Here is a 23,712-nt window from a genome sequence, read left to right as displayed (position 1 = left end):
GCCAGACCCTCCCCAGATGGCGACCCTGCCAGCTCCCTGGTCTTGGCTTCAGACTCCAGAATGGAAGGAAGTCTCTGTTCTTCCTAAATTCCCCAATCTCAGGTACTCGGTAACAGTAGCACAGACAGACTCACAAAGACAGAAAAGCAAAAATCAATCACCATCCTTGGACCATATACTGTCAAAGGGAGTCCTTTAGGCTGACCAAGAATGCTCCCAGATGCACTGGGAACTTGTACAAGGAAATTAAGAGCAACAGAGATAGAAACCAAATCAGCAAATACACAAGGTTATTTCTTATGATGTTAACCTATTTCAAATATAACTGACTATATAAGTATAAAGGTTAGACGGAATTATGCTATTGTCAGGTTCCTTTGTAATATGTGAAGTGGTATAATGTGCCTACAGGGACACTGAAATAAAGTCACATGCTATTTACCCACAAAGGAGTGACAAAAATGGCCAAATGGGTATTTATGTTAATAATTCCCGAAAGGGGATACATAGAATTATAACATATATTTGATAAGTCCAACATCAGACAGAAAATAAAAAAAGAGGAAAGAGCAAATAGAAAATCAATACCAAGATGACAGGGTTAAACTTTCACAATAAATGTAATCAAAATAAATATAAAGGAAATAAGTACTCCAGTTAAAGAGAGAAATTATCAGCATGAATAAGAAAGACAACTACTTGCTGCCTACATGAAACACAGTTTAAATACAAAGAAACAAACAAAACTAAAAGGATGGCAAACATTTTATTACCTCTAACAAGAAGAAAACTGGAGAACCTATCATTATTAACGTAGAGTCAGAGCACAGAACATTATAAGGTCAGGCCAGCATTGTGGTACAGATTAAGCCTCCACCTGCGGCATGTGCACCCCATATGAGCACCGGTTCAAGACCCGGCTGCTCCACTTCCTATCCTGCTCCCTGCTGATGCACCTGAAAAAGCAGCAGAAGACAGCCCAAGTGTGTGGGCCCCTGCATCTACATGAGAGACCCAGATGAAGCTCCTGGCTCTTCCTGGCTTTGGCTTGGCCCAGCCCCCACCATTGCGACTACCTGGAAAGTGAACCAGCAGATGGAATATCTCCATCACTCTCTCCCTCACTCTGTCACTCTGCCTTCTAAATAAATCTTTAAAAAAAAAAAAATCAGGAACAAACAATGTCCCTGAAGACATTAAAAAATGCTAAATGATTAATGATTATACACTAATTATTAGGTCTTTAAAACTGTTAAAGCAAAAACTGATTAAACTACAAGAAAAATATATAAATTTAATAATTATAATATCTACTACCACTGATTTTTAAAAAAAGCGTATAGAAAACTAATCAGGACAGTCATATTAACTAATTTGACATAATGGCAATTCCAAAACACTCCCCTCAAAAGGGCAGAATATACAATGCTTTTTTTTAAGCTTTATTTATTGATTTGAAAGGTAGAGTTACCAAGAGGCAGAGGCAGAGAGAGAGAGAGAGAGAGAGAGATCTTCCATTTGCTGGTTCATTCCCCAGATGGCTGCAATGGCAAGAGCTGGGCTGATTTGAAGCCAGGGGCTTTTTCTAGATCTCCCACACAGGTGCAGGGGCCCAAGGACTTGGGCCATCTTCCACTGCTTTTCCAGGCCATAGCAGAGAGCTGGATCAGAAGTGGAGCAGCCAGGACTTAAACTGGAGCCCAAATGGGATGCTGGCACTGCAGGTGGCAGCTTTACCTGCTACACCACAGCACTGACCCCTATAATGCTTTTTAAGTTCACACAAAACATCTACTTAAATAGACCACATTATAGACCAAAAATACATATCAATAATTTTAAAATAATTTTGATCTCATAAAATACATCCTTTAACCACAGTGGAATTGCATTAGAAATCAGTAGATCAGAAATCAATAGAAAGATCTCTGGAAAACCACTCAATGTTCAGAACCACAAAACACATCACTAAAAAAAACAAATGGGTCAAAGGAAACATCCAATTACAGTCCACAGGACCTGCTTAGCTAAGCAGAGTGACAGCACTGCAGGTCAGAAACCGTAGGTGGCATCACACGGGGCACAGGGCAGGTACGGGAAATCCTAGCGGCCAGCACCCACCCTGGGAGGCCAGGACACAGCGGGGGAAGAGGCGCTCACTACACACAGCGTGAGCAGAAGAAAGCAAACAGCAAGATCAAAACCACAATCAATGCCACAGAAGTGGGAAGGCATCCGAGAAGATCAATGGCAGCGATTTTCCTGAAAATACCAGAGAAAGAAGTCGGCAGGCAGAGGAAGGACCCAAATGGCCGACATCAGAGATGACAGAGCCGGCTTCACCACAAATCATACAGACAGCAAGAGGACAGCAAGTGAGCGTTCTAAGCAACTTTATGCCAATAAGCTTGACAACCGAAAGGATACAGAATTCTGAGAAGACACAGACCACCAAAGCTCACTCCAGAACAGATAACCCAACAGACTGTGTCTCCTGGAAAAACTCAATGTACAGAAAAAAACTTCCACAAAGGAAAACCCAGGCCCAGATGGTTTCACTGGGAAATTCTGCTAAATATTTGAGAAAGAAATTATAGCAATTACTCAGAACTCCATTCAAAAAGTCAGCAAGAAAAAAACGTAGCACAGCCCATTCTCTGAGGCCAGCATCAGCCAGATACAACATCAGACAGACTCTTCAAAAAAGGAAAATGGAGACCAATATAGCTCATGAACACAGATGCAACTATTCTGTACAAAGTCTCAGTAAACCAAATCCAATCCATCACTTATAAAAAGCACAGTCCATCGTAACAGAGTGAGGTTTCCATCAGGAATCCATGGTTAATTTAACATGTAAAAATCAAAAAAACAGAGTTCCCCATTCCCATACTGGGAAACAAACTGACACTATCATCTCAGCAAAGGCAGAAAATGCGTTTGACAAAAGCACAGGTGTGGTGGTGCAGCAGGTTAAACCACCGCCTGCAGTGCGAGCATCCCAAATGGGTGCCAGTTTGTATCCCAGCTGCTCCACTTCTAATCTAGCCCCCGGCTAATGCATCTGGGAAGATGGCCCAAATCCTTGGGTCCCTACATGTGCACGGGAGCCCTGGATGGAGGTCCAGGCTCCCGGCTTCAACCTGTTCCAGTCCTGTCCAATGCAGCCATTGGAGGAGTGAGCCAGGAGGTGGAAGATCTGAGACCTGTTTCCCTCTCCTCTCCTCTCCTCTCCTCTCCTCTCCTCTCCTCTCCTCTCCTCTCCTCTCTCTCTCTCTCTCTCTCTCTTCCTCCCTCCCTCCCTCCCTCCCTCCCTCCCTCCCTCCCTCTCCCCCTCCCTTCATATTGCTCTGCCTTACAAATAAATAAATAAATCTTTTAAAAAAAACCTTTTTTCTAAAAAACACTTTTCAGGAATAAAAGAAGATATAGAAATTAAAGGAAAAAAATCTATTTTCCCTATTTACAAAGAGTAACCCAAAAGAGATCACAGATATTAGTACCAAACCCAAAACCATAAAACTTCTAGAAAAAGGCACAAGAAAATGTCTGTGACCTTGGACTATGTGAGGGCTTCTGAAATATAAATCAGAAGTATAATCTGATTTATGTGCTGATAAATTAGGCTTCATTAACATCTAATTAGACTTCACCCAAAGTCATTGTTAAGAGAATAAAAAGGCAAGTTAGAGACTAGAAGAGAATATTTACAAGCTGCACATTCTACAAAGCGCTTCTACTCAAGGACTATACACATTTTCAAGTCTAGTAATAGGGAAAACAATTCAAAGTAAGATTTGAATATATACTTTAGCAGAAAAAAAGAAATACAGATGGCAAGTAAGCGTGTGAACACGGCTCCACACTCCTAGGCACTAACAACGCGTGCACTAAAGCGTGAGACAGCGCCGCACACGCATGGGATGCTGGGAGTGGAAGCACTGATTCCGTGCGGCGCTGGTGAGCACACACAGGACTTGGCCTCTCTGTGCTACAGCGACAGCAGAGACGGAACCACCGCTTGGAAGACAGTGCAGCACATTGCTACCCAGTTCAACAGGCACGTGCTGTATGTGTGTAAACCAGTCACTCCCTGCCCGGGTATCTGTTTGAAACCCAGAACCCATAAGGCCACATAAGGTCTTCCATATGCAAGTTCCTTGTCACTTCCCTTAGCATAATCCCAGACTGCAAACAAGCCAAACGCACAATAGGTGGCTGAATAAACAAATCTCGGTATCAACAAACACATAATTACTAAGTCATAAAAACAATCACAGCAAAGAAATAAAGTAACATGAAAAGAATAATAGTAAAGATCTATGACACGGGCAAATCTCCACCATGGACTCCGCACTGAAAGACTGCTTACCCTGTGACACCAGCCATACAGCGCCCAGGAGGGTTGCTAACAACCATTTTCCTGTAAAAGTCCTGGTAGTAAACATTTGGAGACCACCAGGTCTGTGTTGTCGCTACTTAACCAACTGTGGCACTGTGGCACCACAGCAGCCACAGACAATGCGTACATGAATGAGTATGGCTGTGTTCCAATAAAACTTTATTTACACAAGCGGACAGCTGGTTCGCAGGCCATGTAGTTCCTACCATACGAAATGCAAAGTGACGGGAAGCAGATTAATGCTGGCCGGGGTAGGGGTAGACAGAAAGGGGCAGAACGGAGGGGAAGGGGCGTGAGCCTTGTTTTTGCTTTTTATCACGGCGATGATTTCTGCAGGTGCACACATGGGGCAGCCATCACATCACGCACTTCCAATATGTACAGTTTGTTGTTAGTGAGTTGCACTTCCACAAAACCTCCGACAAAAAGCAAAAACAAAAATAAAAAAAAAGAGATCGCGATAAGTCTAGGACTATTTTTTCACATCCATTCAGAACTTTACAACAGTTGACACTTTTAATTCAAGACGTTAACAGCTCTTGTTTTTCTTTCATGATCCAGTGAAATGTTGAGATGAATTTCAAATCCAGTCACACGTTTTCAAACCAAGTTCTGTGTGCTCGTTTTCCTTATGTCCTCCTCCTAGGCTGCGTGGCAGGCGCTACGTGCCACGCGATGTGCCACTGTGCTGCTTCACTCCCCAACAGAAGGACTTGTTACACGAGAAATCATACATTTAGGTGTCACCTGGGCTGCATCTGCCAGAGATCCTTACCATGCCCCGCCCCTCCCTCACCGCAGCACACGTGGGAGTGGCCACACACGGGCCGTGCAGTAGCTGGGGCAGCACCAGAGAGCCCTGCAGACTCAGCACTGGTGTGCACCACAACCGGATGCCAAAGACAGGGGGCCAGAGGAGCCCCTTCCGGCCCTGGCTCAGGGAGCCGCACAGCACCCAGCACAGACACACTCAGTTCCTGCCAGCTGCCTAGGTCACCGTCCCTGAAGCCATCAACCTGGGGCTGGGGCTACCCAAAAGATCCCTGGCCACCCAGGGGACACAGGTAGTTCTCAGACACCTGCCCACAGTCTAGCCGGATGTCTAGAGCTGTATGAAGCCCGGTGCCAGGCCCGCAACATAGAAAGAATTAGGTCTAAGAAATGCATTCTTGGCCCTTGGCAGCATGGCTGTTGCATAATCCTGCTGAAACAGTTTCATTGTGCTCTAGTGGAGGGCCAGTGAGATTCCCTTCCTACCCATTGCAGTGCACACAATGTAGCGGCTCTCAACACATATCATGGAGCACAAGAACCACGCCAGCAACCCAGACAGAGCTTCCTAGCTGTGTCACTCCAAACAGTCCACACCACCGCCCTGTGCTTCGACTTCCCCCTCTTCTAAGTCAGAGTCGCTGTCGGTTTTCTGTGAAGACTGAGCAGGTTAACAGAGGCAAAGCGCCACATGACATGTGAGTCATCTAAGTATTATTTATGAGATCACGTCAGAGATGTTTTTCCATCGTTTTTATTATCACAGTAGATTTTCCCAAAAGTTGCTTTATTTGCATGTGATAGATGCGGTGAGCTTCCACATCTGTGGCTAAGGCGCTATTTCTAGCAAGGCCGCTTCCCTGCAGGCTGACTCCTGCATCCTCCTGTCTCAGGCTCCTCCTACTTCAGTTTCTCAGCCTCCGCCTCTCTCACTCACGGTCCGCCTGCCAGGCTGGGGGGAGGGGATCAGAGCAAGGTGCATCAGACAGTGGCTTCCATAGCTGAAGTTCCCACCGCACCTTTATCTTCAAAACGTTTCCTTGTCTTTAAAGCTGGAATAACGACACTCCCTATGCCACGTGACAACGACAAGGATTAAATAATGAGCACGAAGCGTGGTGCTGCTGGCGTGTCCCCAGCTGTCCTTACACTGAGGGGTGCTTACGCTTCTGTGACTCCTCAGTGTGTCTCTTTCCCATCCAGGTGCCTGAGACACATATTTCTACGGTGTCCGTGGCTTTCTTGCAGCAAAGCCCTCTGTTTGTCTACTTGTCACTGAGGGTAATTCCAAACATTCATGGCAAACTGGAACTAAAAGATGTGCTTACTCTGCTGCCGAAAAATCGATGTTTACTTTTTTTCAAAATATGCTTCTACCATGAACTGTTGGAAGAGCTTCCACCTGCACAGATCTCACACTGCACTTCATGGTGAGAAGCACCATCCTCCAACACGTGTGTGACACGCTGACGCTGCCTGGGTTTCTGCTTCGGGAGCGGAAGCCAGGACTTCCCAGAGCAGACTTGTCCCTGGTCAGGGTGAACAGACGGCACTCAAAGGGTTATTCCTGTGCGCGGAGTCCATCCTTTCCATAGTGAGCAGAGTCGGAGTGGACAGCCGCCAGCCCCTCTCCCTGGGGTACATCCCAGGACCCTCACTCCGCGTTGAATCGCAGACAGCACTGCCCCACATGTACAGCCCAATTTGTACATTAGGCACAATAAGAAAACAGCAATACCTAAGAGCAACGTAAGACAATTGTGGCCAGTTACTGCAGTAAAGAGGCCGCATCACAACTCTGCTTCCTGCTGTTTCACAGGAGCTGCTCAAACACACGCGCTGGGACCCTCCAACAGCTGTTTTTGCAACCGAAGGAGCTACAAAGTGACTACTGGGAGGGCAGTGTAGACAGCACTGATACGCTGCACGTTTGTGTCCTGCACACATGAGTGCGACAGCGTGCGATTCCACACGCTGCTCAGAATGAGGTCTGACTTAAAAGCCAGTAACTGCGGCCGGCCCCGCGGCTCACTAGGCTAATCTTCCACCTTGTGGCGCTGGCACACCGGGTTCTAGTCCCGGTCAGGGCGCCGGATTCTGTCCCGGTTGCCCCTCTTCCAGGCCAGCTCTCAGCTGTGGCCAGGGAGTGCAGTGGAGGATGGCCCAAGTGCTTGGGCCCTGCACCCCATGGGAGACCAGGAGAAGTACCTGGCTCCTGCCATCGGATCAGCGCAGTGCGCTGGCCACGGCGGCCATTGGAGGGTGAACCAACGGCAAAGGAAGACCTTTCTCTCTGTCTCTCTCTCTTTCTCTCTCACTGTCCACTCTGCCTGTCCAAAAAAAAAAAAAAAAAAAAGCGCCAGCAACTAGGATCCTGCATGGGGCCCTCCCATCCATATCACAGGCCCTGGGTTCGAGTCCCAGCTCCACTTCCAATTCCCGCTTCCTGCTAATGGGCGGACTGGAAAGCAGCAGATGATAACCCAAGCACCTGAGTCCCTCGCACTCCTGTGGGCGACCCAGACTGAGCGCCAGCTTTGGCCTGGCCCAGCCCTGCCTGTTGCCAGCACTCGGGGGGTAAACCAGCGGACGGAAGATCTCCCTGTGTCTCTCTCCCTGTCTCTTTGGATCTCCGCCTTTTAAATTTTTAAAAAAATGAAAATAAAGATTTCTAAATGAATCATTATTTATTTTTGAAACTTTCGATTCAATACTTTCAGAGAGCAGTCAGCTAGGGGTAACGGAAACCATCGGAAGTGAACCCTGGGATAAGACAGGGCTGGACCTTTAGTTTTCTTCATGTAATTGAGGGATTTACCCTCTCTCACGACTTGGTTTCTTTACAGGAGAAAGGATGAGGCTGCCCCACCTTTAAGATTGCTTTCTGATGTCTAAAGCAGCCGTGCCCCACAGCACAACTTCCCAATTCCACATCCCCACAACAGTTCTCTCCTCTTCTTCAATTATCTTCAAACCCACGGAGCAACACACGCTATGATATGGAGAACAACTCCTGGCTGCACCTCTTACAGAACAGGTTTAATGCAAGGCTGCACGTTTGTGTCCTGGGCACATAAGTGGGACAGCATGTGCAAGGCTTCTCTTTGTGTGCAGTGAGTCCACTGAACATCGAACGAGATGTGTCGGGGGTGGGCTGACTGGCGTCTTTAGCTGAGACGAAAACTGAGAGTGACTTTGTGACATGGCTTCTTCTCTATGAGAGGCATTCAGCTTCAGCTGCCATGGACACCAGCATTCCTCCGTGTGCAAACACTGACACACACACTACTCACAAGGTGCTGATGCCCTTGGGTGCACCACCACGTGTAGACACCCCTTTCTCCAATGCACGTCAATAGTTAAGAGCAACAAAAGCATAAATGCTGCAGCCCCCCCCCCCCCCCTCGGGAGATGGAAGGCTTCCGTGGGCAGTGCACAGTCCGGGTTGTCACACAGAATCCACTGTGCGTTTCCCTCCCGCCCCTCACTCACTGCGAAGCCATCACCAAGCATGCAGGACATGGCAGGGACCTGCACACAGCGCTCGCCAGTGCCTAACGTCTTCTCGTGAACACTGTCACGCGGCTGGATCCCACCTCGTTCTAGGTCCAAAAACGCCTCTCCTTCAACGCAGATGTTGGAAGAAATTTTGAATTTGGAACAGTGTCCAGCTTGTCTTCAGAAATACCAGAATAATCCTTAATAAAACACAGACTAAGGCAACAGATCGCCCTGTATTAGCAACTTTTAACTTTTTCCAATCAACAGAAATATTTTGGAGAAGGCCCCAAGTTTCTCAGTCCACAGAGAGACACTAAATGCAAAGAACCTTGACGAACATGAATTCAGACTCCAAGTAAAACATCTATGTATGAGAAACACCTTCTGCTCACGTCTATTTCCTTAAAAATCTAGCTATTTCTTTTTAATTGAAAGTTGTAACAGAAAATGATACCTGATTTACATTTTAAATTTCTGTGTAACTATAAACTTTTATAGTGGTGAACAGATGTTGATGTGAATTTTATAAATCCGAGAAATACTTTGTAAATTCCCATCAGAGCAATGTCAAATAGAAACGAGGAAAAGAAATACTAAAAGAGGAGAAAAACCATGATTTCTGCTAGGATTTGCTTAGTATGACATCTTTTTCCAACCAGCTCCAGTGACTCATAATTCAAAGAAGTCTTCTAAAACGTGAATCTAAGTTCACAGACACAGGCTTGAAACCAACTATGGATCTACACACTTAGTAAACACACACACACGCACACACACATGTGAACCATGATTACAGGTCCTTATATGCATTGTTGTTATTATCAAAAAGATGTTTAAATACTACCTACAAGGCTGTCGGGATTGAACCTTAATAAATCTTGGATCAATGGTTAAGTTGCCAACAGGGACCCCTGCATCCCACTTAGAGAGCCTGGGTTTAAGTGCAAGTGCAAGTTCCATTTCGGATGCCAATTTTCTGTTAGGGACACTCAGGGAGACAGTTGGTGATAGCTCAGTTAGCGGAGTCCCTGCTCCCGCACGCGAGATCCACATTCTGTTCTCGGCTCTGGCTATGACCTTGCCTGGCCCAGCCCCAGATGCTGCAGACCTTTGGCAGGTGAAGCGGAGGATGAGCGCTGTCTCTGCCTCACTCTTTCCCCCAACCCCCGACATCCACACCCCTCCGCTCTCTCTCTCAAATAAATAAATGTTTCAAAGACACCTCCTGGATATTTAAAAGAAATAAATGTTGACACTCATGGCAGGAATCATTTCAAAAAGAAATTCGCAGCAACTAGCCAGTCCCAGAACACACACACTTGAGCTTGCCTCTGATAAATCTGACCAGGCTTTACAAAACACTGCAGACAAGACAGAGCTCGTGTGAACTTCACACTGACCCCTGAGACTCCTCCCCACCCCCAGCCCTGCATTCATTTGAATTAATACCCAATGCATAAAGAACAACTCTCAGAACCAGAGCTGCCGGGGGAGATGAACAAGTGTATCTGAAGGGCATCCAAGGAAAGGCAAACAGTACTCGCTCACAACGCAACATGCTGCCAATCAGTCCAAAAGCCCACGCTGTACACACCAGCAGAAAATTTAGGTCAAGGGCAGCCCCCAGTTACCCGAACTTTCTTGAACGTTATGAATGCATTCGCCCTCAGCCACTTATATTTGAGAGCTTTTGTTTGGGTAGCAAAGTTGAGGCTTTCCGCTCCCTACCAGGGCCCTTCCAGCTCAGATCTGACCTGCTGCATTAGGAAGGAGTATGTTGCTAATATTTAAAGAAACTGATAAGGCCACCCACCGGATATTGCATGCCGAACTCGGAGAGCAATGAGATCCAGTAACAGGCTACGCCCTGTTAATTACGTTTGTCACAGCCTGACCAGCCATGTTTTGTACCAAACCATTTTCTATAGCTGGGCACACAGACTTGCAGGGGTCCTGAACTTCCACCTAAAATTGCCACAAGAAACTCCTAATGAGCGAAATAATTAAATAAGTGTTGAAACAACTTCACACTTGAACGCCATGTTGTTGGGTATTCTATTGAACTCCCCCTTGTGGTTTAATCATTTCCTGTTCTCTCGGCTCACGTCCACCGAGCCAGCCCACGGCACTGACCAGGCATTCACGGGCCCTGACGGGTTGCCATAGTCTTCACGCACAAGCCATAAAGCATCTATGCGGACACAAATGGTGCCACAACTGCTGTTCTCTTCCACACAGCAAGCACCACCCGAGGGACTCTGAACAAACACAGCACTGTGCAACACGGGGCAGCTGGTTGGCTAAATGCGGCCCCAGCTGTCAGCGAGACAACTGATGCTAATTAATTACTGGAGACACAGACGGGGCTGCCCGTGTGTACGTCCCTGCTCCAGGACAGGCTGATGGGGAAGGTCCACTTCCATCTCTCCAGGCCACTTAGGGAAACGGGGCAGGGAAGCAGAACAACAGATGCATCCGTAACGCGGATTCATCTCAACTCTGCTGTGAACTAAGTTTGGGGAATGTAAACCACAGATCTCCTTACATTTAAGGAGAGGTTTTTTTTTAATGGAGAACTGAGTGAATTTGTTTCATTGAAGTCATTTAATTACATTCATTTCACCCTCCCCCCCACACACACACACACTTAAAATGATTTTTAGAAACAACGGACAGTACAGAAAAGCACCACTGGACACTCACTCACAGCCGCTCCAACAGGACTGTCAGCTCCGCACAGCAGGTGCTCACTACTCTTCCTTAATTCCCCTGTTGTGGCCTACATGGACCCGGGTCCGTGTGACACTGAAGTATGAGGCCACATATTGCATCCCACAAACTCTCTTTATAAATGGTAACATACTCTCAGCAAAGGCGCCTGGCGGTGACAGTTTGCACACAGGACACTGAGATTCTTGAGTGCAGCAGTGTCTGTTGTGTGGCCGCTGTACTGCAGGATGGGGTTGAAGCTTGTGTTACCATATGATACGAACATTTGATTTGTTCCTCTTTGGTGTAAGATATCTGCATTTACCACACCTACGCACACAGGTATATGACTACAGGACAACGTAAAAGTTCCCAATAAAACAAAAGGAAAAATAATGAGCAAATGAGAAGCTTCTGCACTGCAAAGAAAACGTTCAGCAAAGCGAAGAGGCACTCAACAGAATGGGCTAAATCATTTGTAAACTATGCAACTGATGAAGGTCCAATATCCAGAATCTATAAAAAGTTCAAGAAACTCTATAACAACAAAACAAACAATCCAGTTAAGAAATGGGCAAAGGATTTGAACAGGCATTTTTCAAAAGAGGAAATTCCAATGGCCAGCAGACACATGAAAAAATGCTCAGGATCACCAGCTGTCAGGGAAATGCAAGTCTAAACCACAGTGAGGATTACACTCACCCCAGTTAGAATGGCTTACCATACAGAAATCAACAATAGACGCTGCCAAGGATGTGGGGAAAAAGGTACCTAATCCACCATTGCTGGGAATGGAAACTGGCATAGCCACTGTGGAGGACAGTATGGAGATACCCTAGAAATCTGAGTATAGTCCTACCATACGATCCAGCCATCCCACTCCTGGGAATTTACCCAAAGGAGATGAAAACAGCATATTAAAGATTTCTGTACCATCTTGTTTACTGCAGCTCAATTCACAACAGCTAAGATATGGAATCAACCCAGATGCCCATCAACTGAAGACTGGATAAAGAAATTATAAGGTATGTACACCATGGAATTCTATATAGCAGTAAGAAATAAAGAAAATTCTATCACTTGCAACAAAATGGATGCAACTGGAAAACATCATTCTTACTGAAATAAGCCAGTCCAAAAAGACAAATACCTTAAAATCTCCCTGATCTGTGGTAACCAATAGAGCACCTAAAAGGTCATCTACAGAAGTGAAATTGATGCTTTGTGATGCAGTGACTTTGAACACTTGTCTCGACTGTTGAGGAACAGTTTTCTTTTTTTTTTTTTCAAACTATTTACTGAACCCTGTAGTTGGTATAGGGTTAATCTCAGGTGTATAAAGTTCATTGAAAATAGATATTTGTAAAAAAATAAGAATGTAAATAGGAGAGGGAGGAAGAAGAAACGTAGGAGTGCAGGTGGGAGAGAGGGTAGGGTAGAATCACACTGTTCCTAAACTTTTATTTATGAAATGCATGAAGATTATATATATATATATATATATGAAAAAATAAGTAACAAGATAGATAAAATCTAAGGTATTTGTGTCAGCAACAAAGATACAAATTTATAAATGAGATAGTTTTATTATTCTTCATATGATAATCTAGTTGTCATATAGACGTTAAATAAGAAAAAAATTAGGCCTGTGCTGATCAAGGAAACATGTTGGAATACATTCTTTTGCCAGATTAATAATATTTGAATGAGATAAAAATAAGAATCCTAGTCAATTTTATTTAGATTTGCTATAAGAAAATTTACAGTGTAATTTTATTTCATTATTAACAAATAATGTATGATTTTTAACTTTTAACAAATTATGGTAAAATATTTGAAATTTTAAATTATTTGAGAGAACATTTTACCCTGGAGTGGGGATTTTACATAGGTAGTGTTTTTTACATTATAAAAAATACTACCCTTAGAAATAGGTTGTTAGACCAAATTTCTCTATTTCCCATGAGACAAAGGACCATCAGATAGATGTTCACAAGAGTTTCTATACTCCTTTTTTTATTTGGATTCTGTTTCTAGATGATCACTCAGGGTTATCAGTTGATAGATAAATAGGTTGTACTCATTCACTCTCTGGATAAAGGAAGACTACAGAGCTTTCAACAATTTTAAACCTATGTATTTCCTTTTTTAAAAGCTTTATTTATTTATTTGAACTGCAGAGTTTCAGACACACACACACACACACACACACAGAGAGAGAGAGAGAGAGAGAGAGAGAGAGAAAATCTTCCATCCACTGGTTCACTCCCCAATTGGCTGCAAAAGCCAGAGCTGGCCCCATCCAAAGCCAGGAGCTTCCTCCAGGTCTCCCAGATGCATGCAGGGGCCCAAGCTCTTGGGCCATCTTCCACTGCTTCCCAGGCCATTAGCATGGAGCTGGATTGGAAGTAGAGCAGGTAGAACTCGAACCATATGGGATACCGGTACCTCAGGTGGATACTTAACCTACTATGCCACAGTGCCAGCCCCCTATCTTTCAAAGACAGCTTAGAAACCATGTGACTGAATAAAATTTATGTATAATACTAATTAACTCAATAAACTGAGAAGGAATGATACACAGTGCATGGAATGATGAGGGGAAGACACGAAAGGACAAGGAAGGAACAGGAAAGCAATGAGATGCGTGGGAAACAGGAGAAACTGACCCAGAGAAGGTGCAGTGAGGACCTGCCTAGAGGACCTGCACTTCACTCACAGGCTAAATAAAGGTCCCAAAGATCCTAATCCAGACATAGCATGGGGGTTGGTGCTGTGGTGCAGTGGGTTAAGCTACTGCCTCTGATGCCAGCATCCCATACAGGTGCCAGTTCAAGTCCTGGCTGCTCTACTTCTGATCCAGCTGCTTGCTAATGTGCCTTGGGAAAATAATCAAAGTTGGCTCAAGTACTTGGGCCCTTACACCCATGTGGAAGACACAGAGGAAGCTCGTGGCCCCTCGCTTCAACCTGTTCCAGTCCTGGCTATTACGGATATTAGGAGAGTGAATCAGTGTTTGGAATACAGATGGATCGATCTCTCTCTCTGTTTCTCTCTCTGTCATTCTGCCAAATAAATAAATCTTTTAAAAAATAGCATGAATGGATGGATGGATGGATGGATTAGTAACCCCTATAGAACAAGATAGAAACATTGGGAGACCACACTTTGTCTTCCCACAGGGAGCAGGGAGACCACACTAGGTCTTGCCACAGGGAGCTGATATGTAAATCTTTCGATGAGTTCAAACTGTGTTCTTCCAAAATAATCACAAGCCATTTTATTGAATGACTTTCCCTCAAAACCGCCTCCATTTCCATGGGGTAACCTAAAGGGTGGTTAGGACCCCTGTCTTCCAAATGACAGCCCATGTTGTGTACAGACAGCTGCCCCTGGACTTGGGGCAAATGAGCAAAATGAGATGTAGCGCCTGCTCTGGGATGCATGACAACAATGTCATGTGTAACACATGCATATCACACACAACGCATGCGTGTGTGTGGAATGTACAGTGCAAGCCGAGAACGTCCGCTCCTAACGTACCCCTCAGAAACGGGAGCATCTCTCTCACAGCTTCCAGGACAGAGAAAAGACAGAGGAAGCTTCTCCAAGTCTCTGAGAGGGCTGGCGCAGGCGCGTAACAGGTGCAGGTAGGAAAGTGCAATGGGAAAACAGCAGATCCGCACTGCTGACCAGCACACGGGGCCAAGCGGATAATGCCGTGACGAGGACTGCTTTCTCTGACTTCCAGGCTCCCGTGCCCCTGCGTTCCTAAAAGCATCCTGAGTTTCCTATGGAGAAAGAGCTCCTTCCTGCCCTCCAACAGCTGAGGTGTGGGTGGGGCTAAGCCTCAGGGGAGGCTGTGACGCAGGCCTGACCAGTTTGACACCACTGCTCAGGGAGCAGCGCAGGGGTGGGATTATGACTGAAACTGACCAATCAGAGCAACACCAGGCAGTGTGGGCAGAGTTTGGGAAACACTCACTCTTTCATCCGAGTCTTCTAAGCTGGTACTGTGGAAACCCAGAGCGTCCAGTGATGCATGTGGACAGCATTCGAGAAAGTGGCTAAAACAGCTTAAAGCAGGACCATGCCCACAAAGGCACAGAATTCTGACCAACATATGGGATCTGGCCAGGCCTAAATCCACTATTTCCCCAAATTTACAATTACGTGAGCCCATGTGCATCAATTTGAAATGAGTTTCTATCACTAGCCACGGAAATAACACTTTGTTTTTCTACGCAAAGTTGCTAATGTCATTCTTGCCACCTCTTTCATATCTGCATAGTTCTCTCCCTCTCCAAGTGCCCTGCCAGCACTGGGTAATGCTAATTTATCTCCCAGCCTCATCTTGGTCATCTCGGCTATTAACCTGTTGCTGACCCTTTTCCCATTTGGGCACCAACCGTCCCGGACCTCTCGATTTGTTCATGAGCACTGCGTTATGTCTGTGCAGATACCTCTTTTCTCTACTTCACTTGTTAGATGGTAGACAGTGCAAAAGTCTGAAGCATGTAAGTCCATCTCTGTGTGAAGAGTGGGTGTTGAAAAACATTTAGGGAAGGAGTCGTTACAACTACTCTACAGGATACGCAGAGAGGAACTATCGAGAAGTACAGACAACACAGTGACAGGGTAACAATGGTGCCAGGTTCATTCTGCAGCAACTAGGTAAAGCATTGGTTTTTATCAGAGGGTAGGGTACAAGTTTCAGGCCTAAGAGATACACACGTAACACATGGAAGACTGTATTTTCAAAAGCCTCAATACTGTATCTCTCAGAATCTTCACATTCTTCCAAACTGTGACCCTGACACTCCTCCATCAAGAATTAGCCTCTCCACTTCATGGAACCCAGACAAGCCCTGGGACTGCCTGGACCGAGAGCAAATGGCAGACGTGAAATGGTGCAAAATCTTGGCATAGCCCTTTAATGTCCTGCAGCTTCTGTTGGCTGCTTTTTGAGAGCTAACATGCATGAAGTGCAAGTGCTGGTGCGACACTCTTTAGGACGCCCAAGTCATGTGGAGAGAAAGCGAGTAAGGGGAGAGCAGCAAGCAGGGCGCACTTGACTGTGGCCAAGGCAGTGTCCTGTGGCACCTGTGCGGCTGACCCTTCAGATGACCCTGGCCCCAGGCACCGCCTGCCTACAATGCATGAGCAGTCGCAGGCGAGAACCACCCATCTACCTGCACTCAAGCCACAGGACCAGGAAGAAATCAATTTTTCTTAAAGGCCACAAATTTGGAGTGGTTGTGACATCACAGCAGATAACTGAAACAGAGGTTTGGTTGCCAGTTTTCTGTAACACTGCTAGAATTTCTAAGCTGGGTAAGTAATGATAGAGTCCACCTTTACACCAACTCTGAACTTCATGAAATCCAAGAATGCAAGGGTGACAGCAAAAAATGTGGAGGAAAAGCTGAAGGTCTTCTAAACTGGAACTATTTATTGTCTTTAAATAACAAACACTAAAAAAGTCATTATCCTCTTATGCTCAATTGGTTAAAATAATCACATTATGTCCCTTAATGGGGCATTAAATACTATAAAATAAAGATGTTATCCCCATATGAATTCATACACAGTGATGTCAGTGTAGTAAATTGCAAAACAGGAATCGAATTTTTCAATGGAATCTATAATTACAGATTCAGGTGACAAAATACAAACGTGGAACTACAAGAATACGGCCACCTCTAAGGAGGCTGACTGACAACAAAGACTTAGCTTCCCTTCATTTGTGTCACATCAACTCAATATTTTCACAGTGAATATGCAACATAAGTTCTGTGAGAAAAAATACAAATTTGGAAAATTCAGACATGAGTTAAATGTCTGATTTTGTCTTCCTTCCAAGCTCCCTACAGTATGGTGCTATCTAACTCCATCTTTCCTATGTGTCTACTTTGTTTAAAGATTTTATTTGAAAAGCATAGTTAGAGAGAGAGAGAGAGAAGGATAGACAGAGAGTGAAAGTGAATGAGAGAGGGGATGGGGGGAGGGGAGGAGTTCTACCTGCTGGTGCGCTCCTCAAATGGCCTCAACAGCAGGAATGGGTGAGACTGAAGCCAGAAGCCAGGAGCCAGGAGCTTCCTCCATGTCTCTCACATGGGTACAGGGGCCCAAGGACATGGGCCATCCTCTGCTGCTTTCCCAAGCGCATTAGCAGGGAGCTGGATTGGAAGTTGAGCAGCTGAGAATCTAACCTGCACTCATATGAGATGCCCGCACTGTAGGCAGTGGCTTTAACACACTGCGCCACAGTGCCAGCCCCTACACCTCTATTATTTTTTCATGCTCAGCTTAATAGTGCCATAGAATTTCAGAGCTACTGTTGTACTGTTATTATTAGGAGTCAAATTATTTTATAAATTCAAATCCAGTTCCCCATCTTGGCACTTTGAGGAGTGCACAATTCTGTTCCTAACTACCCACAAAAAATTTTTTTTTCCAATTTCTTAAGGGCTCACTTGCAATTAAGCAAAACTATATCTGTACCCCATTGACACCCTGTGGGTGTTGCACCCAAATGGCAGGTGGGGCTCTCCTGCCCCCGCCCAGCACAGCCCCGCCCCCGCACCGCAGGTTTGGCCCCGCCACCCACGCTTCCCTGCCAGTGTGGGCTCCCGGAATGCCGACAGCATTGGCCCTGCTTCTTCCTTGCATTCATAACTTTCTTCCATTATGTGTTGAAATTATTTAGTGGAAGTTTATTTTTAACATATTTTGAATAGGTCATTAACTCACAAAGTTAAGAGTTGAAATGCAATTCAAAATACACAATAAGCAATCTCCCTCCCCAGTCAGCCTGTCCTAGGGCCCTCATTCAACCAACAGTTTCTCTTCTTTCCTGCTCCCTTTCAGGGGAAGTTTAACACACAATCAAGCCGTCGTGCCATACACAGAGTGACATACTGTCATGCACTCTGTATTTTGAATATAATGCTTGTACTTATTCAACTAAAAGTACGAACGGAGTATCTGCCACGTGCCAGGAACGGTCTGGGCATGAGAGAAACAAAACACAGACAAAGGAGCCGTCGACCTTCACAGAGTCTGCATTTCAGCACAGGAGACAGACAAGGAGCAACAGAAAGCCAGCACGTGGTGTGTTACATGCGCGAGATCACAGGCATCCCAAAGCAGGAGGGAGGGAGGAGGAGCAATGAGGGGGTGGCCCTTTAGACAGGGTGACCGAGCACGGCGGCAGTGGAAGGGCCACATGCAAGAAGCTCCTGCAGGCAGTCGGGGTATCCACCTGTGGCTCCCTGGCCGTTCACTCCTCCGTGTGCACTCCCGGCAGGGGGAACAGGTGCAAAGGCGGGAAGCAGGACGGTGTCTGGCGGGAGCTGGTAAAAGCCAGAAGCATCTTGTGGGTGGAGCGGAGCAAGCAAGCGGCCTGCTGGTATTTTAAGGACTTTATCCATGCTTGTGAGTTTGAAAGTTCATGGGATTCAGCTTAATTTGTATACAGGGTTCATCTTAGTATCGTCTTGTGCTTAACCCAGAGCTTTATGAACCGTTCAACGTCGGGCTGGCCTTGTGCTGTGCCGGCTGAGCGGCCACGTGGGGTGCCCGATCCCCTCCCGGAGCCCCTGGTTACACCAGCACCTGCTCTGCTGAGTCTAGCCCCAGGACGCAGAGGGTGACAGCCCAGTACTCGGGTCCCTGCCACCCGTGTGGAAGGCTGCATGGAGCTCTCAGTTCCCGGCCGTGGCCTGGTCTAGCTGACCGTGGCGGGCATTCGGGGAGTGTAGAGCAGAAGGAAGATGGTTCTCCCTCTCCATCAGTAACTGGTGTCTAAGGGAATGAAGTTTTCAATAAATGCTGCATAACCTAAGGACCATTACACCTACCAGATCCAGCGCATTTGCATCTGCCACTTCTCAGCCTGGATGGCCGCTTGCTGCCCTACAGGTCCAGGGGACCAGGGCCCTCCATTCCCCACGATCCCTACTCAAAAGTCACTTCTCAGTGGGCCTCAGTGAGCGCCTTACCTGAAACGAGCCCATAGCAGAAGCAAGCACAGGAAGACAAGACGACCCATGGCAGGCTCTGCCCAGGCTTCCCGAGCAGACAGCCGGGCACCGCTGCACAGTTCCCTGGAGAGCCAGCCCAAGAGAAGAAGGGATGCACGAAACTGACGGAGCACAAACAGTCCCCATCCTTCCGCGTGACGGCCACGGCGCTGTGTTCTGTCAGCTATCAGCAACTGCCGAATATTTATTAGGGAGCGAGTTTCTGTTTATGTCATACTGACGGGCGCGATCCCATCTTCTCATCTCGTGACAAATAAATGAGCTTGGAGGTCTTTCTTAGAGCGTCCGAAGGAGAGCTGAATTCCCCATCGCCCGTTTGTCTCTTACATGCCACGTGCATATTACGTGCCTTCTACAAAGACTTTCATCTACCAAATGACACGACCAGGATGCTCTGGGTGAACTGCAGACAGAGGAACAACTACTGGATAAAGCAAACAAAGAGTTACGAGGCAAAGGCGGGACATTTGCAGTGAAACCCTCATCCCCGTTCTTGGGGCAGGTCTCCACCAAGTGCAGTGTCGGCCACATCTGGCTCTGGCCTGATCTCGGTTGAGACGGGTGGTCAGGAAGCAGAGACTCCATTCCGGAAATGGTTTTTCCTTCCCACGCAGTGTGCACTGCAGACACTTCTCCCACGAGCAGGCCTGCCCTGGCTCTTCCCTGGCTCTGCACGCTGCGAGGATGCGGGGACAGCCTAACACTCTCAGCGCTCCAACACTCCCGCCTTGGAGAAGGCCTCATCCCACGGAACACATTCAGGATCGCGCACGGCAGGAGCTGCAGGCCCCTCGAGCCGTTCTAACGTGCGCACGGCTACGGCGCTCTTGGTGTTTCTCCTACGTCACAGGAGACCACGGGTAACGCTGCTGCGGTTGTCTTCAGGGTGTCTCAGCGCACCTGTTTCTCAACAGATGCTGCAAAGCCCTCGCGAGCTCCAAGGCACTGAATACTCGGAAGAAAGCCACACCGAGCCTACAGTCGTCGATTTTTACATCGCTCATTTACATAGCTGTTTACAGGCTCTGCCGTTTTACCACCTGGAAAGAATACGTCCCCATGATGACCTCCACCTCTCAGGACATCATGCTCTAGAAACTGAAGCAGAGCTCTCTTCAGGCGCTGATATGGTACAACATCCCTAGCCTTTGAGATCCACCTATTTTGGGACTAAAATGTATTTAGAATATTTCTGTATTCACGTTTAAGACAATTACATAGCATTGCTGGAATTATGCAGCTTTGATTTATGTATTTGATTTTTGACTGACACTCATGAACAGGTATTGAAAGAGATAAATGATTCCGAGTGGAAAGAACATTAAATGAGCAGACATGCAAGGAAACGAACCCTGTGACCTTATGGAGAGCTGTATCAGGAATCCAGTAAAGGGGCTGGCGCTGTGGCAGAGTAGGCTAAGCCTCTGCCTGTAGCGTCAGCCTCCCATATGGACACTGGTTCGTGTCCTGGCAGCTTCCCTTCCGATCCAGCTCTCTGCTCTGGGCTGGGAAAGCAGTAGAAGATGGCCCGCTCCTGGCTACAGATAAGCTCAGTTTCGGCCATTGAGGCCATTTGGGGAGTGAACCAGCGAATGGAAGCCTCTCTCTCTTTCTTTCTCTAACTCTATATCTCAAATAAGTAAATAAATCTTTTTTGAAAAAGAAATCTTTAAAAAAAGAAATTCCGAAGAGATTTTTATATTCAATGACAATTAAAATATTTAATAAAAAATTCATATTTTCATATTTTCAGGTTTTTAAACATTTCTAATATCTTCCCCTTGTCTTCAAACTTGAATAAGTTTCAGAAAAAAAATTTATGAATGTGAATTTTCTAATTGACAAAATTCATTCAGAAATTAGTAATAACTAAACCATGCACAAGTCTTCATAAAACTTGTAAGACAGCCAGTTATAGAATGTGACTTTCTGTAGGTCAACACTGTGGTAGGGTGGGTTAAACTGCCACCTGCAGTGCTGGCATCCCATATGGGCACTGGTTCAAGTCTCAGTTGCTCCACTTCTAATCCAGCTCTCTGCTATGGCCTGGAATAGCAGAGGATGGCAGCCCAGGTCCTTGGGCCCCTGCACCCACGTGGGAGACCTGGAAGAAGCTCCTGGCTCCCAGCTTTGGATCAGCGCAGCTCCAGCCATTGCAGCCATCTGGAGAGTGAACCAGCAGATGGAAGACCTCTCTCTCTCTCTCTCTCTCTGTGCCTCTGTAACTCTACCTTTCAAATAAATAAATACATCTTTAAAAATAAAATATGAATTACTAAACAAAATTAAGTCAACGGAGGATAAGCCTTCCATGTTGTTTCTTCAAGATGAGCACATTTTCCCACTGACCAGAGCAGCCTCCAGAAGATTCAGGACGGAGCAGCCTCCCCAGGTGTCCTAGCGCTAAACCTGCTGCAGGTGAGCTGCTCCGGGGTATGCTGTATTAGACACCAGGTCCAAAGCCTAAGGACCACAGCAAATGTCAGCCAAGCTCTGGATTCCTCCCACTCACGCGTAACTTTGTACCCCTGCCCAACTCCCCTAGCCTCTCCCCTTCCCACCACTTCATTCCCTGTGTACATGAGCCTTCGCACACTCCACGTGAGTGAAATTATACAGTGTCGTTTTTCTGGTGTCTGTTTCACTTATCATTAAGTTCTCCAGATCATACGCACTGTTGCAGACAGCCGGGTCTCACCCTTCTATGGCTGAATACTACTCCATCGTGGGAATACACCACCTTTTCTTTTCTTTTTTTTGACAGGCAGAGTGGACAGTGAGAGAGAGAGAGACAGAGAGAAAGGTCTTCCTTTGCCATTGGTTCACCCTCCAATGGCCACCGTGGCCAGCGCACCGCGCTGATCCTAAGCCAGGAGCCAGATATTTCTCCTGGTCTCCCATGCAGGTGCAAGGCCCAAGCACTTGAGCCATCCTCCACTGCACTCCCTGGCCACAGCAGAGAGCTGGCCTGGAAGAGGGGCAACCGGGACAGAATCCGGCGCCCTGACCGGGACTAGAACCCGGTGTGCCAGCGCCGCTGGGCGGAGGATTAGCCTAGTGAGCCGCGGCGCCAGCAACACACCACCTTTTCTTTGCCCATTCACCCACTGCTGGGCACCTGGGTTGACTTGCTATTCAGGCTGCTGTTTGAATTGCACCACAGTACACATGGGAGTGCAGAAGTCTGTCTGTCCGACTGTTTCAGTGCCTTGGAGACTGATCTAGTGGTGGGCTTGTAACTGAAGGATGTTCTCACAGTCGAGATTTATTTGATGGTCACTTGAGATGCACTGATGTTTCCTGGATGCTATTTGGGACGTGAGAGACTTTAAGTCAAGTTAGTGGAGTCAGAGACCCTGTGCCTTATTACGACTTCAAGGCCAAGCCTCCTAAAAGCTGGGAAGTCTCTGTGCCATACCTGAGCGTCCTCAGCCCCACCGCACGGCTCGCATGAGGGCGATGGACATGTTACTTTGTTCAGTCTGAAAACACAAACCCAGAGAAGCCAAGGCAGGACTGCCCCCAGAAGGCTTTCACTTCTGCTGTGGTTTTTCTCTTTCACTCTGTCCCCATATTCTGACCCAGCTTCAAGATCCTGCAGAGCACAGAACGACCTTGGATTTCCCAGTAGCACCTCGCCCTGTGCTATGCACCCGAGGGGTTTTTAATTCAATAAAACACAGTAACTAATTAGTAAATAGTAGTTGACAGAATGAGTTCTAGGAACTAAACCTGAGTTCATGCCACACATCTGATTTGCATATTCTCCAAGTTCAAAAGCTTTTCTCAAAATGTTCAGACAAGCCCCTAAAAAGAGTGGCGAGAGTCAGACTAGAAACACAGACATCACCGAATTAACATCTTCATGGCCATTTTCATCCAGGCATAGAATCAGACGACACTGAGGGGAATCAGACCAGCTCGCTGCCTGGTTTACTATTTACTATTTACTTCCCTGACTCACACCAGACAGGGAAGCAAAACCCCGATGGCCTCTCCTGGCCGCGCTCACGCAAGACCTTCCTCTCCACAGCTGCACCTGGTTTTTCTGAAAGGAAAAATTCACAGAGCAGCGGCAGAGCCCACCGTTCCCCCTCCCACCACAGCAGGAGTCCCCCTGGGGCCCCAGCAAGAACCCCTTTTCCAGGCTCTCTGGCGGCTGCGGCACTCTGTGGGCTCCAGGATAAAGATGTGCACCACTCGCAGGCAGTGTAGACGCCCCGTGAGTGTAGACACACACCTCTCAGGTAAGTGACACTTTCAACCAGTCTCAGCAACAGCCCA

At 46.7% G+C, this 23,712-nt stretch overlaps 1 long non-coding RNA gene across 8 annotated transcripts in view; it reads right to left on the bottom strand.

Moving 5' to 3' along the window:
• LOC149126003 (uncharacterized) overlaps positions 1 to 23,712 on the bottom strand; it is a 611,412-nt gene that overhangs the window by 500,832 nt on the left and 86,868 nt on the right. The gene's annotated exons all lie outside the window — the stretch shown is intronic.

This window comes from Oryctolagus cuniculus, chromosome 6 (genome assembly GCF_051225735.1).
Source record: "Oryctolagus cuniculus isolate XC-2025 breed Fujian yellow rabbit chromosome 6, ASM5122573v1, whole genome shotgun sequence".
Classification (NCBI taxonomy): Eukaryota; Metazoa; Chordata; class Mammalia; order Lagomorpha; family Leporidae; genus Oryctolagus; species Oryctolagus cuniculus.
The sequence above is the reverse complement of the archived record's forward strand: the minus strand, read 5'-3'. Positions and strand labels throughout refer to the sequence as shown.